Consider the following 12,350-nt stretch of genomic DNA (forward strand, 5'->3'; position numbering starts at 1 on the left):
TATTTATTTTTGCTATGGGATATATTACACTTGCTTTGAGCAGTAAATATTCTTAGGAGTAAGAATCCAAAATACCACTTTAACTAATATCACTACCTTTAAGAGTAACCATGCCCCAAACATAAATATGTCCAGATCCCAGGTAACGTGTGGCTGTGCCTGTGAATAGAGCAGACGCAGGTCTGGATCAGGCACAGCGAGCGAGTGGCTGTGTGTCCTGCCTCCTGCGCACTCTACCCTGTGACAATATGGTAAAAGTTGGAAACATATTCGCAGATTTTAATTTCCTGGATCAATTACATATAAGTGAAATGTTGTCACGGTAGTAAGGTTGACAACGAGCTACAACCTACTTTTCACCAAAACAGCCATCCTCCGAGCTGGACAATTAACATTTTGGTCTCTATGTACAGTTGACTATGAGTGTACCAGGACTGTCTAAAAAGTGCAACAGATGCGACAAAAATATTTAATAACTTCTCTCTTATACAATGCAGTATCCCCAAATCCCAAGCACCACTCCTTCTCTAAACCACACATCAGTATTTCTGATAGGTGTGAATGCGTCTGACACGGACAATCTCCTGTTGTGTGCTAAACATTTGAAAAGGAAACTTCGCCTGAAGTCTGGACCTGATTCTCTGCACACTGTGCCGAGTTCATGCATGAAAACGGCTGTAAGGTACTGAATTGGCTGTCCACTATGGGCTGATCTTTGGTACTAGGCAATGTCACCACGGTTGTACTCAGTAAAAGATGACATCACCTGGCATCAAAGATCAGCTTACAGCAGATAGCCAATTCAGTAGCCTTTTCACCACTGAATGTCATGGCTTATACAGATATGAGTTTGGGCTTTGGTCACTCTTTAAAAGTGACCTACCAAGGCCAGAAAGTGACATTTATATTGGCCATGTATTTGAAAACTTCAGCAGTGTCTAAAGGAATCACCACGGAGCAATAACAAATACTCCATAAAATCAAAATAAGCAATCCACAGCCAAGTTTCAATAAGAAAAAAAAAAAAAAATTACAAACCCATAAGTCACCAAATGTGCTCACAATCCATAAAACTTACAAAACTCAAAAGTCAGAAACACATCCCTCTAGCACTCATAGTAATACCATGAGGTGCTATTGTATCAACAATAGAGCCCAAGTAGTCTCTCATCAGCATCATCAGCAGCTGCTGTTGCCATCACAGGCTGGAGCATGTGAGAGTGTGAGTAATCAACAGCACCATCAGGCCTGTTTACTACCACTAAACTCACAACTCCAGTTAACACACATATCCAGCATTTCAATAACAGTGCAGGAACTACAGTAAAGGCAGCAAGTGAAAAACATGCAAAGTCTGCAACAGCATTCAGCAGTGTTTTGCACACTTTATATATTTTTCAACTAATATCAGCCAGTTCAGACATGCAAAGTACACTGACTGATGAAAACCATGCAGTCACTTAGAAGACCTACATACCCTGAAAAGTACCAATCAACAAGAAAGTGTAAGTGTAGTTTCAAATACAATAAAGTTGTGGTCCATATCACCCCATGCTGACAACCTTATGCAGGAAAAAATGTTATGCATTATATGAAAATAGCTACCTCGGTGTTGCTATGAGCATTTTTTTCACTGTGGGTCGGCCAGTAACTACATGCTGACATTATATTATATATTATATTATTAAATATCTTGTATTTTTCTTGTGTTTTATAAGTGTATAGATAGAAAATGAACTACAGCACAAACTTTTGCATGTAGTGAGTTTGTCTTTTTTGCCTACACATGACAAGGCAGATGATTATCAAAACAGTGCAAATCTGTACGGATTAAGAACAGCAAAGGTAATATCTCCTATCTTGTTCTATACACTGAGTTAGTATTTGTTTATAGCAGTTTAGTGCCATTTTATTATTATACAGTTTTGTCAGTTTTACTGCCAAACTGTGTTTTCTGAGAAGCTGAACTCAATCATCTTTGGTAGAAGTGTATGACTTTCTCTCCCTCAACTCCAGTGTGCCATCTAGGTGGAATCACCATCCAAACCCTTTTAGATCTGGTGGAAGCTACACCCAGTGGCCTTTATTAGGTCCACCTACACAATCCAATGAAACTGTTCTGCCATGAAGTTTACTTTTATGATGGCTATAATGGTCATGTTTTCTTTTTGTCACAGTAATAGAGGTGTTCATTCAATTCTATGTTTGGCACTAAGCGCATAGTTAGTGGTGCTGTTGGACTGGACTGCATTGTATTGAGGTGTTTCTACTATAATATCCCCCTCATGTATATAAATAGGAAGGACAAAAAAAGAGAAACATGTCAACATAATGTAGTCCAGTATAAGAGCTCTGCAAACTACAACCTCAATAATAAACACAGAATTAAATTTACACATTCTCCACCAGGTAAACAAAACTGAGCATTATAAACTTTCTTAAAAGGTATAATTCATGGCACTGAGCTGCATTAGACTGTACAGGTGGAGCTGATAAAGTGGCCACTGAGTGTATAGGCCAGTGTCTGACAACTTCTTAGCCTGGCTATCCTGTTAGCTCTCTCTTTATTACCATGATACAGTCAGAGATGGACAGATGTAACGTTAGAGCCAAAACATGACGCCGGCTAGATTGGGACCATGTCAGCAAACAGCTGCACCAAGCGCCTATGGATTTGCATATAGGCTAAAAAAAAAAAAAAAAAAAAAAAAAAAAAAATCAATCAGCGTTATCAGTTTTCCTCCAGATCGCAAACAGCTTGTGGCCCGGGTTGCTGCAGCTTATTATGACTGGCATTTTTTTCTAATTCAAATTGAAGCCCCTGATAAAGAGCAGAGCTAGCGCCGACAGCTGTGCCTTAATCGTATTTTTTGACAGGCTCTGCGACATTAACGATGGCTCTCAGACCGGGGAGGGGGGCGAGGGAGTGAGCCGCAGAGGAGACACATCATGCCCCGCTGTGGAGACATGAGCACGGCGCTACGGTTCACATTGCAACACATGTAGGCTGAGATCAAAGTGTAGCTAACAGCTTGAAGTTGCTGAGTGGGTGTGTTGGTCTGCACGTCCGTCAATCACTGCGGTGTGTCCGGGTCGAGTGGCCGCCGAGCTGTCCTGGCTTCATGTCGCCCACACGGCACCTCGCTGCCACCGGCGGACCTGGCTGCTCCGACTCCCCCTGCGCACAACAAACATCACACCGGAATGGAAAACCTACCTCCCCAGTGCAGGAAAATGGGTCATGTTGATAAGTTTTGTCATTGCGCTTAAAAACTGTTTCTCGTCTTCCACCTATTAGGCTGTCGCCATTTTGCTTAAAACCACGCAGGTCAAACTATGGTCCGGGGAAAAGGGGGATGTTTCACGGCTGAGAGAGAGAGAGAGGGGGAGAGAGAGAGAAACGTGAACGCCCCCCCATCAAAAAAAAAAAAAAAAGAAGAAGAAAAGAAAAGAAACACACACACCGACCCCCTGTGACCATTTTAGTTTCCCAGTTTGTCTTACATGCCAGCAGAGGAGGACAGACCTGTTTTCAGTGGAGAAAGTGGAATGGCCTCACATTGTGGCAATCTCCTTAACACCAGATGCCCCCTACTTAATAATTGGAGGGTTCTAGAAAGCGGTGAAATAATTATTTATTTTATTTATTTATTTATTTATTTTTAAGTTTAAATAATGATGTGGGCTTATTTCACGATTAATTTAAATGAACTTCACTGACATGACAATAGTCTGTTTGTGTTGCTAAAGAATTACAGAAAAAGTGCATAAAGTATCAGCAAAGTACTGTATACACATCACATTACCTGTTAATATATACAGTGCAGTAAATCATCAGATAGCTATACAAAGCAATTCATCAGAATGCATCAAAATTCAAAATGATGAAATCATACATTTTATCATACAATATTGAATCTACAGAATTGCACACTTAATCTGCTGGGTTCATTAGTCAACCATTATATTTTGATGAGTGTGGCCTTATAGACACCTCTGATCTCCTCAAGATTGTGAAACAGTGATACATAATGATAATAATGATGCTATAATGATAATGATAATACAATAATCCAGCAATTATAATGTTCTCTGTGTGTGTGTGTGTTGATAAGAGGACTCAGCCAGTGTGTGTTATCCAGAGATGTGTTGGAAGAGAAACCCACATAAGCACAATTCACAATTCTTCATCAAAATGTAAATCTGTATTGATCATAGTGATATCAAACTGATGGAAGTTATAAATGAAGAAATGAAGGATAGTTTGCCATATGATGATCATCAAACTTTAAGTCAGTTTACCTGCCTTCCTCACTGGGTGTGTAGGACCAAGGCCGGCGGGCTACAGTGTCCATGCACCAGTGTGTGACTGCTTGGGGTGTACTGCAAAAATTCAGCATTGCTCTTTTTGTCCTTCACTCTGTAAGAACAACTCAAACTGGATGTGGGATAACGGTCATTCCTTTGGGGAGGGCCAGTCGCTACCCCGTCTCATGCCATTAAAGCAAAGCTGGACAGGAAGGGGTTAAATTTCTCTAATGTGGCTATATCAACTCAATTTCAAAGTGGCTCTGGTGAAATTTCACCGTGGAAAATATGCTACTGTTGTATATTTAATGTTTCATTGCTCTCATACAAGTAAAGTAGTCGGCTTTAACCCTCATTAAATTGTAGAATAATAACACGCTGGAGATGCATTATTGATGCTATTGCATGATTATTTGGCCAAGTATCCCGTGTTTGTTATTTCCATGGTTCCACCGGAAAACCATTCAACATATTAAACCTCTTGTGTTACTGTATTATTTTTCCTCATGGAAAAGTTGGTTTAACGCAGAAACATAAAAACAGCAGCTATTATTTGGTTACTGAGCACTGTATTTTTGTTTACAGATATAATTTGAAGGCATGTACATCACTTTTGATATTTATACTTAGACTTTTTTTTTTCTTTGCACTCTTTGCCTTTGGTTTACTTCATGTGGATCTCATAACCAACACCCAGGGCTTCATTCCTACCCCAATATTATAAAGAAAATATGTTGTTTACCTCCAGTTCCTTCTATATTATTAAGTAACATGGATATCCATCAAGCTTAGATGCTTAGATGAATGTTGAATGTTGATCACAGAATGGATTAAAAATTAACAGTGAGCTGACAACAGTACTGGAAGCCCATCCAGTACATTGCAGTACATTGTCACCATGAGGTTCTGCTTTAAATCATTCATACAACTCTATTTTTATGCCACTGCAAACTCTCTATCTCTCTTTTCTGAAAATTTATAAGCAATAAATCATGATGAAACCAAATGCATGCATGGTCAGAACAGTATTCAGAATACTATGATACACAACGCTGAAAAACTGGACTGTTAAAATGTACTTGAACAATGTGTTGAGAAAAAAACAAAATGTTTCAGTGTAATGTCCACAGTGGCTGATTAAAACAGCAATTTCCCCCATTCATAAACTTATGAAATATGGATTGGATCAAGCTAACTAACAAAATCTTTGAATGTACATTGCTCCAGTGACCGCTATTATCAACAAGAAATAATCTGCAGACAACTGAAATCTGTGCAAATCTTCCCTGTTGAATATTTATACAAGGGGCAAAATATTACTTATTTATTTATTTTCAATAAATTATTAAATGTGTGGAATGCAGATCATTAATCATTAATATTGATATATTGAGAAACTGTAAGACATAAATATTTGTGCATAAATATTTATCCCCTCCAAGCCAGTTCATATTAACTCGCTTGGCTCCTTATTTGATAGTGATGTGTTGCAATCAAATATATATTTTAGTCAGTTATTTGTGCTTGCCTAACTGTTGTGCGCTCGTCACTGTACTTACCTAGATGGTAGAAAACACAACGCAATTCCAAAGAGTGTGTTGTCTTTTTGTGTGAGATATAGGGATTGACAAAAGCTCTCTGTTTTCAGAGCATGAAGTAATTCTTTTAATGGCCTGCCAGCTGTGCATTCCAAAGTTTGATTTTGCCCTGCAAAATGAGAGCAAAAATCTCTAACAATTTATTATGCTGTTTGTGCCTCGCTCCACTAGTTATCGTCTGCAATTTATTTCCTACCTTGGGGTACTGCAAGCCATTTTTCTCCATTTTCAGTGGCTCACTTTTTTCTTGATCCTGCACGCTGCTGACTAAACTCCTGCCTCCAGCTATGGTGTTGGAACATCACAGAAAACTACATCATTATACCAAAGCTAGTTAACAAAGAGAGGCAGAGAACCAGTTTAAAACACGGGGCACAAGACAGAATATATGAGATTACAGAGATCACCAGCTCACCGGAGGAGGGTTACTTGTAATGCGTTACTATGTTTCATAGCCTCTCTCACCTCACTTGCACAGATTCATTAACTCATTAATGAAAGCTGGTTCAGACCCCAGCACTTGCTTGATTTCAAGGTCACCACCTGTCTGGTGTTCAAAATTTTGATTTTGTTTGGTTCTATTATTAATCAGACATTAGTCCATAAATTTGACCAGCCAAAATTCCTCAGCTGAGCCTGCACCTGAGGTGACCTCTGATGCATTATTTGTTGTTTCCAAGTACAACTGGTACTCATTCCTTCTCTCTAATGTGGAACATTTCTTTTCCTAATGCAGTTGCCTTCATTACAATAGGACCTCATGCATTTTAAGCATTTCTCGAAATAAACTTTCACTGTGTAGAACTTTTCCAGACACTGATTAAAAACACATGTAAAGAAGAATGAAACAGGTACAGTGAGAGAGCCAAGAGAGTAAAACAAGTTAAAAACAAACTATATATGGAAGACTTTCTCTATTTTTTCCCTGTAATATAAAAAATGAACCAATTTTCTATCCCGAAACCTGGGTGATTAGTCAAAATATGACTACCTTTGGTCTTTAGACACTGCAGAAACCAGGGGAGCCTGACCTGAGGCACACTCACACATGGTGCAGCTAAGAACCAGGCTGAGTTTAAAAGTAGACAGTGAAATCTTAAAACTGACTAGCAGCCAGTGTAAAGATGCTGAGACATTAGCAGTTTGATCCTTTGATGTTTGATTAGTCTTTGTAAACTGGAAGCAAAACTCTGCAGTTAGTCCAAGCCAGTCTAAGCTGTGTCATAACTAAACACAGACACGTAAAAAGCATGTTAAAGGCTTGTTCTTTTAAATTTTGCAATGCAAATAACCTAAATTATAATATTTCTTCGCCAACTTTTTATTATGTTGCTCATTTTTTGTATGAATCATTCATATTTATAAACTGTATATTTGCATAAGTAATTACAAGACTAGTGCATCATGCACCGGATCTGTTTTCACCACAGATTTAGCATCAGTATTGCTGACTCCTCAACTGCTTCCTTCATCATAAGTTCAAAATTTAAACTGTAAAACTGGATGAAGTATTTGACCCATATTTTGGTTAATGCCATTCATCACCTTTGTCTCTGCAGTAGGAGTGATGACCACAAGGTGGCAGAGGAAAGCCTGCTGTGCCCAATTCAAGTATGCCTTTTGAAATGTGACTTATTAAGTACCATTAAATCAGTGCTCACAAATAGTATTTTGATATGCAAAACGATTTTTAAATGCATATTATATGCTGTTTTAATCCTTAATATCAGTAAATATGGCATATTAGAGGTTTTAATATTCTTAAGAGATTATTAGGCACTAGTGGCCTGTGTGCTTATACAGGGCTTCAGCATTATCAAATATTAATTCTTCTAAACTTGCTCTTTTAAGAAGGCTTCTTTGATGTTGATGTAATTTTTCATAGCCTAAGCAGATCTCACACAGTGGTATCTGCTGGAAAGCAGAGAGCCATAATTCATTGATGAGCCATGTGGAGCATAGATATTCACATCCTAATTCTTATGCAAGATCTTAAACAGCTCTTAGTTGTGGAGTGGATATAATGGACTGCCATGGTGTTTGACTGGCCCTCCAACTGATTTAAAGGTCTCAGCAGAGGGAGAGGAGAAATTATTTGTATGAACTATGTATTCACCTAGAATGCTTAAAATCAATTGAGAAGTGATTCGAAAATTAGGCAAATATAAGGTCAGATTAGAAGATGTGTGGCTTCACAGACAAAAGCTCCTTTGTTTGCAGTTTAGGCCACAGTCAAAAAAAAAAAAAAAAAAAAAAAAAAAAAGTCATGAACACGGCTATGAAATTAACAAACAGCAGTACTTTAATAGTAGCCATGTCAATATAGCACAGAGAGATTTTTGGGAGGAATATTAGAGAGGCAATTATGGCAAAACAGAAAGTTTAAGGTTATCACACCAATTAAATTATTCATTTTTGACAATGTTGGCCCTTGGAGTTTGGGAATTGATCTCTCTGTAAACAAGTTAAAGCAACGAAGATTGAAATAAATTGCAAAGACGAAGCCATCTTTGAATGCTCTGCTTTCGCTTTCATGTTGCTTGACTTCAGGGGCTGAATGTTGCTAATAAAAAATGGGAAGACCTTGGGCAAGTAACACAGGCTGATTAGTTTTGTACACTGGAGACAAGAAGTGCTTTGGAGTCTGCAATGATATTTGTTTTCTTTTCACTAGATATGTGAGGAAGAGAAATAAACAGAATACTTACTTACTTTCACCGATGTGTTTGTTCTCTTCAAAGGAAAGAGAAATCTTGTGATTCTGTTTTTCAGAGCCTGTGTCAGATGTTGTATGTACATGCTCATTATTTCAATAAGCCCATTTTGCCTCCCATGAATGCTCTATAAAGAGAATAGTGGATGACCCTGGCTCTGTTTTTAAGTTAATGTATTTGCACAAAAGAATAACAGATGCTGGTTTGGGTATCAGCGAGGCTATGGCTGGACCCCCAGCCTGCCTTGTTATCAAAACCAGTGCCTCAAATGAACTAGCTGAATCCGCCGCAGAGTATAGCCCTTTGGAACGTAGCAGACTGTGTGAGTTAGTAATCACACAAGCCAAACAAGGGCTGTTTGGGCTATTCTTGTAGAGTCTTCCACTAATAGGATAATTGATTGACAGTCTTTGGGCTTTTGTGGAGTTATATTATACTGTTGCACTTACATGCTGCAACACTTTCAGTCTAATTGAGAAACAATTGGTTATAAGGGCAGCGCTGCCACAGGGGAAATCAAGTGAGGGGACTGTTTTAATGATTCCCCTGCCAAAGAAGTTAGATACACAGTGAACTGAGCCTCTCTCCACTCTGATCTCACGATGACAGCATGCCGGGACTGTTTTTTTGTTCATTGTCAACATCTTTTATGAGAAATCCCATAGAAGGATCCAGTTGGACATATATGTTGGCATCCATTGCCAACCCACATCTCTTTCAATATCATGCATCACTACTTTGTCTTCTGGACAGTGGTGTGGGAGTTTCACTTATATTTTGTGGTAGTGTGGATGTGTTTTATGTACTTTTTTACTCAGTGGTCTCCTCCAGTTGTTTCCAACACTTTGGCACTGCGAATGGCTGCAACGAGCCAAGCAGCTTCCTGTACATCCAGCTGCTGTAGTAAATGTGCTACAGTACTCAGGACTGTACTGTGTTGCTGTGGAATGCAGACTTTGGCTGAGATACACTGTCTGCACTCCTCCACACACTCGTCTCTCTCACACCATTGGTGTCTGCCTGTGCTTTAAGAGTTCGTTTAAGTTCAAATGCATCATGCAGTATATTGCACCATTTTACTGCATTTGGGCCAGATGGCACCAACTACACTATTATTGGTAATTTCTTTGAGATTGAAGACTAAATGCTCTGAAGAAACAGAGGGAGAAAGAAGCCGTCTGATTACAGTGTTTCTTGTCCAAATTTCAGAGAATCTCATATTTGACAAATGATTTTTATTTGAAGGTACACAACGCAAAATTGAAGTTTGATTGGGGTGACTCAATCAAACTTAAGACTCAACCTACAATAAAGAAAAAGACAAAGAAGTGGAATAAGCATGTAATTTGTCAGTGAGTCAGTACGACAATAAGAACCACTAAGACACAACTTTCAAATTTGTGCTTATTCTGCATTTTTTTGGTCGATTGAGTTGAAACGGTCCTCATTTTAATGCAGTTTTATATGGTTCACCTTTAATTTTTAGGTAAAAATAATTTTTACATTGATTACTATGATGGGTTAATCCAGGGCAAACACGCTACAGTGGATATAAACAAAGAGGTGGAGTAAGAGATTTGCATGGTCCACAGACAATCAAGGACATTAACACCTATTGTCAGACTGTTTAACATTTCACTTACAATGCTGACTGTTTTACTGTCTGTATATTACTGACTATATCAGTTAACAGATCAGCTCTGTTACAGACTAAAGTTAATTCCTGTATAATTTATCTGAATAGATGGCATGACCATCATACAACCGGTCTGTACCAGCCCTGTGGCAAGAGTTTGGAGCAAAATTTATCAAGCTGTTTCAATGCAGTATGCAGCAATAATTTTACATTTAGCATTGGGTTTACCTCAGCTGGGCAGTTTGTTACATAATTCCACTGTGGCCTCTAGTGATGCTTCATTTCCACAAGAGGGAGCTGCAGGTGAACAAATTTGGCCTCATGGATTTAGTGTATACCACTTCCATTTAGGAGTTACATGAGCAATAAGTAATGACAACTATATAGCTCCAAGTAATTTGAGATGCTATTTTTTTTTTTATTTTTGGTGATGCTGTATTCACTGTGACTGGGCTACTGATAAACCACACAGCATTTAGACTTAGTGTATACTATACAGTGTCATCTGAACCAATTTCCCTTGATGTGCTATATGTGTTTGTATGCATGTGTGTGTGTGTGTGTGTGTGTGTGTATCCCTTAAATGAATGTGTATGGGTTAAATGCACACATACACATGCATGTGTACAGCGTACATACATGTGGTGAGCATGTGTCTATGTGTCTACAATGTAGAGAGTTGGTCAAAGTGTGTGTGTATGTAAATACTTAAGTGATGAGGCAGTTTCATATAGTGTAAGCACTGTGCTGTACTGATTTAAGAAGTCCACAGAGAAAACCGATGCTGTGTTTGTTATCTCCTCTCACAATTTGTCTTGACAGGGCTGAAAATGAGCTCACAGTTGCTATACAGTTTCAGCAGCTGCAACATCCTGACTTGCTCCCTCTCACTATCTCTCACTCTCTCATATGTACACGTACACACACAAATACACTTTCACTTGGAGCTATGGGGTCACATTGAAGGTTTATTCTTACAAAGTCTTTTTGACAGAGTCTCAGTTTCACTCCACTCATCAGCTTTTATTAGAAGAGGATTTGGTCCAGTCCTCCACTGGGACATCTTCTCCCCACTAGCTCCCCTGTCCTCTCATCCCTCTCTGTGCTTTACTCTGATGTTTTTTTCTTCACCTAGGCTCCGGCTTATGTCCCTCCCTACCCTTGATATTATGCATAGTGAGCTCAGCCTCATGTTGCGCAATCCTGTGTTGGTTCTTGTCCAACACAAACCTTTTGCCTCTGCTAAGTGTGACCACGGACCTCTGCCGTGCCAATGAATACATCTCAGGCAGCAGTGGAAACTACACTGTGCCATCTGTAATGCTGGGGAGGTTTCTTTGAGCAAGCAAGAACAAGCAGTGGCTGCATGCTTTTAGTAAATGGATCTATAGGAAGGAATTATGCTTGCAATACATGTACTGTCTTTCATAATGTAGTCTTGTTCAGAATTTTTGATCATTTTTGTTGTTTTTTGGGTGTAAAGATGCATGGAAGACTCTTCTCTGTAGGTGTACTGGGCATGACCACTTGAGAAGAAATAGCAATTACAGCAAACACAGGAAACGCTAAAAGGACTACATGTCCCAGCTGGCTTGGGAGTGACTTGGCGCTTTAGGAAGGTGCTGGGGAAAAAGACATCTGGGCTGCTCAGCTTGCCCTGTTGCTGCTGTGACCTTGGTCTAGATAGGCAGTTGAGAATGGATGGACACATGGATGGAGAGATGTGACCTGCAGCTTTCTATCCATTTCTACAGACAGCTAGACTTGTTTGAGGCTGTTAGCCAGGCCTCCACAATGACCTTTAGGCCCAGACGTAATGCGGGGAAAGCTCACAGTGTCCATGTGAAGATGAATTATTCCCCTCTGTCCAGGGGAGACGTCTCTGAGAGCCGCTCTGCATTCTGTGCCAGCGGTTTCCTCTTGGGAGCTTCCTCCCCAACACACATAATGTTCCATCATGCTGGCTGACCATCTGGATCACTGAGCTGTTGTTGTTGTTATTATTATTATTATTATTTTATTTCTGTCTTTGCAATATTAATTATGGTCTGCAGTGCAGCATCTGCAAGTCCCTCTTCATTTCCCCATCTATAT

General features: G+C 39.3%; 1 protein-coding gene across 4 annotated transcripts in view; it reads right to left on the reverse strand.

Annotated features, from left to right (window-relative positions):
• Positions 1 to 3,321, reverse strand: part of znf644b (zinc finger protein 644b) — a 28,607-nt gene extending 25,286 nt beyond the window's left edge. For 3 of the 4 annotated variants that reach the window (XM_030050355.1, XM_030050354.1, XM_030050351.1), the window contains exon 1: positions 3,218 to 3,321. The gene's annotated coding sequence lies outside the window, so the exon portion shown is untranslated. The remainder of the gene's footprint in view (positions 1 to 3,217) is intronic. The other variant, XM_030050352.1, reaches the window with a different exon arrangement.
• Positions 3,322 to 12,350: the final 9,029 nt, after the last annotated feature.

This window comes from Myripristis murdjan, chromosome 4 (genome assembly GCF_902150065.1).
Source record: "Myripristis murdjan chromosome 4, fMyrMur1.1, whole genome shotgun sequence".
Lineage (NCBI taxonomy): Eukaryota > Metazoa > Chordata > Actinopteri > Holocentriformes > Holocentridae > Myripristis > Myripristis murdjan.